The sequence below is a fragment of the Arachis hypogaea genome, chromosome 14 (assembly GCF_003086295.3).
Source record: "Arachis hypogaea cultivar Tifrunner chromosome 14, arahy.Tifrunner.gnm2.J5K5, whole genome shotgun sequence".
Classification (NCBI taxonomy): domain Eukaryota; kingdom Viridiplantae; phylum Streptophyta; class Magnoliopsida; order Fabales; family Fabaceae; genus Arachis; species Arachis hypogaea.
In genome coordinates this window covers 105080821-105084746 of record NC_092049.1, presented here as the reverse complement: position 1 = coordinate 105084746, position 3926 = coordinate 105080821, and the positions used below count along the sequence as shown (strand labels likewise).

Here is a 3926-nt window from a genome sequence, read left to right as displayed (position 1 = left end):
AGATTGCCATCAGAGTCTTTGAGCCAGAACAGAGAGTACTTCTATATAATTCAAGGCTCAAACTCTTTCCCGGAAAGCTAAAATCTCGATGGTCAGGACAGTTTGTGGTTACCAGAGCTTCACCATATGGTCATGTGGAAATACAGGAAGAGAATTCTGACAGGAAATTTACAGTGAATGGCCAGAGGTTGAAGCACTATCTTGGAGGCGAAATTGATCGCCAGAGGTCTGCTCATCTGCTGAATTAGCAGAATTGATCGTCAAGCTAGTGACATTAAAGAAGCGCTTGTTGATGCGTGAGCATCTTTCTTATCTTTTCCTAGTGAATTTGCATTTAAATTGTTGAGTTTAATCAAGAATTAATTATCTTTTAGCCACTATGGATGCTACTTTGAGTCTTGTACAATTCTGCTTATTTTAGGTAGCATTCAGCTGGATTTGATGGAGTTCTACATCACAAGAATTAAAGAAGAAAACCAGCAAGGAGTGACGCGTGCGCGTACCTGAAGCATACGCGTGACATGCGAAGAAGACCATCGACGCGTACGCATGACTGACGCGTACGCGTGACATGCGCCACGTGCAGAAAACGCAAAAAATACTGGGGATGATTTATGGGCTATTTTTGACCCAGTTTTCAGCCCAGAAAGCATAGATCAGAGGCTGCAGAGTGAAGGAATTAAGTGGTCCCCATCCATCAATTGAAGACTTGCTGATTGTCATAATTAATTCTGATTTAAATTTAAATTTTAAAATAGGAAAATATATTATTTTTAGAAATTAGATTTTAAATTTATTAGGATTAGATATAAAAGATAGGGGGATTCTATTCCATCTCATTCTGTAAATTACAGTTTACCTGAATCCTAGTTTTTCTCTGTAAACCATGAGCAACTAAACCTCCACTATTAAGGTTAGGAGCTCTGTCTATTGTATGGATTGATTCTATTATTTTTATCTTTTAATTCATGTTTTGATTCATATAATTCAAGAATTATTTTTGTTCTATATTTTATGAAATTGGGTGGAACAGAAGTATGACCCCCTTTCTAATTGAGTTCTTGTATAACTTGGAAAAGCTCTTTACTTGAACAACAGCTTGAAAATATATTCTCCTAAATTTTTAATTATATGGATTTAACGGGATACGTGACATATAATCCTCTTATATTTGGATAATTTGGATTTTTGTGGCATAATAACTAGAATTAAACTTTACCCTCTAATTGGAATTAATTAACCAAAGAATTGACGTTTGATGAATTTTAGAGGAGACTAGAAAGGTCTAAGAAATTAGGGTCTAGTCACATATAGTTTGCTATGAATTAAATCTTGCATGGTTAAAATAAATTAATAAGAAAAATCAATCCGGAAAATAGATAACTCTGAAGCCTTAACTGCCTTCTTCTTATTGTTTTCCCAACCTATTTATTGCCTGTCTTCTGATATTCTGAGTTTCATGTTTAATGATTTTTGGACTCTCAAACACTATTTTCTATTTGTCTAACTAAGTAAATCACTTAACCATTGTTGCTTAGGCCATCAATCCTCGTGGGATCGACCCTCATTCACTTGAGGTACTACTTGGTACGACCCGGTGCACTTGCCGGTTAGTTTGTGGGTTATAAATTTCGCACCAAGTTTTTGGCGCCGTTGCTGGAGATTGATAGTGATTAACAACTATTAGTTGTTTGATTGCTTAGATTAGGCATTTTAGTTTTGATTTTTTTTAATTTTGCTTTTGTATTTTCGAAAAAAATAATAAATAAATAAATAAATAGCACTAATATTTTTCCTTAATTTCTGAATTTAAGTTTGGTGTTACCTAGTTATTCTTATTTTAATTTTTCCTATTTATATTTTTTAGTTGTTTTCGAATTTTTCTGCCTTAATTTCACTCATAATTTTTGAAATTTATTTATTTATTTTATTTAGTATTTTATTTTATTTCTTTACACAGGTTACCTCACTGGGAATTCTCTGCACTCTGACATAGAGAGTTCCATCTTTTCTTGTCTTCTGTTTGTTTATGCGCATGAACAGAGACAAAGAACATCTCTTAGACTTTGATCCTGAACCTGAAAGAACTTTCAGGTAGCATTTGCAACAAGCAAGACTTTACAAGGCTGCAGAATCCACTATGGATCCCAATGATGCTGCTAATGCCAATGTGGCAAATCCGAATGGGAATGAGCAACAAAGGAGAGTGCTTGGCTCTTACACTGGTCCTACTGCAGATATTTATGGAAAAAGCATTGTGGTGCCTCCTATAGCTGTAAACAACTTTGAGCTGAAACCACAATTAGTCACTCTGGTGCAACAAAACTGCCAGTATCATGGTCTGCCCCAAGAGGACCCAAATTAATTTATTTCTAATTTTTTGCAGATTTGTGATACTGTGAAGACAAATGGAGTGAACCCAGAGGTATACAAAATCATGCTCTTTCCGTTTGCTCTGAAGGATAGAGCAAAGCTTTGCCTAGATTCCCAACCCAAGGAGAGTTTGGATACTTGGGACAAGGTTGTTACTGGGTTTCTTACTAAATTTTTCCCACCAAGGAAGTTGACTAAGCTTAGGATGGAGGTTCAGACCTTTAGACAGAAGGATGGTGAGACCCTCTACGAAGCTTGGGAGAGGTACAAGTTGCTGACTAAGCAACGCCCTCCGGACATGTTCTCCAAATGGACCCAGCTAGATATCTTTTATGAAGGCTTGGGTGAGATGTCCAAGATGTGCTTAGATAATTCTTCAGGTGGTTCATTGCACATGAAGAAGACACCTGAGGAGACTATTGAACTTATTGAATTGGTTGCTAGCAATCAATATTTGTATTCATCTAACAGGAATTCTGTGAACTCTGAGGCTCCTCAAAAGAGAGATGTTTTGGAAGTGGAAGCTGTTGATGCTCTTCTTGCTCAGAACAAGCTTTTGACTCAGCAACTAAATCTAATTACTCAACAGTTGAGTAGAATGCAAGTTTTAGCTGTCAACACTCAGAATGCACATCAAGAGGTCTCTTATGACATGACAGGTAATTTTGTACAAAATGAGAATTATGATTATGCTCAATCTTTTTCTGAACAGGTAAATTACATGGGGAGTGGTCCTAGAAACCCCAATAATGATCCATACTCTAAGACATACAATCTTGGGTGGATGGACCAACCTCAGAGATCTTAGAATTTTAACAATAATTCTCAGGGCAGTTTCCAACAGAACAATCATAATAACTGCCAATTTCAGTCTCATCAACAACAACCACCTCAGCAGGAAAATTCTTAATCCCAACAAGATTCTAATTGGGCGATGATGAGGAGTTTTATGCAGGAAACCAGAGCCTCCATCAGAAACTTGGAGGTGCAAATGGGCCAACTAAACAAGCAAATACTTGAGAGGTCTGCAAATACAATTCAAAACTTGGAGATTCAGATGGGTTAATTAGCCACAAAAGTTAATGAAATTGATAAGAGGACCATTAATAGCCTTCCTGGTAACACAATTCCAAATCCAAGAGAGGAATGCAAGACTATCACCTTGATAAGTGGACAAGTGGCAAGTATGGAAGCACAAGTTAATGAGGAGCCAGTTGAAAAAGAAGCTCCAGAGGAGAAGAAGGAAGAAGTAGAGCACGTCCCTCCGAAGCGTGCGGACAATCCATTCCCAGACTCTCTTGACCTTATCCTACATTGCCAAAGGCTCTTGAGTACAAGCCTAAAATACCATATTCTCAGAGACTTCAAAAGGAGACCAAGGACAAGCAGTTTTCAAAGTTCTTGGAAGTCTTCAGAAAGTTGCAAATCAATATTCCTTTTGCTGAGGTTTTGGAGCAAATGCCTCTCTATGTCAAATTCATGAAGGAGTTGTTGTCAAAGAAGAAGCCTTTAAAGGGAGATGAGATAGTGGTCCTGATTAAGGAATGTAGTGC

At 37.1% G+C, this 3926-nt stretch overlaps 1 non-coding gene across 1 annotated transcript; it reads right to left on the bottom strand.

Moving 5' to 3' along the window:
• Positions 1–2569: 2569 nt before the first annotated feature.
• Positions 2570–2676, bottom strand: LOC112746177 (small nucleolar RNA R71). Its single transcript, XR_003174072.1, has one exon. It is a non-coding gene; the product is annotated as a small nucleolar RNA R71 (small nucleolar RNA).
• Between the last annotated feature and the right edge of the window lie 1250 nt (positions 2677–3926).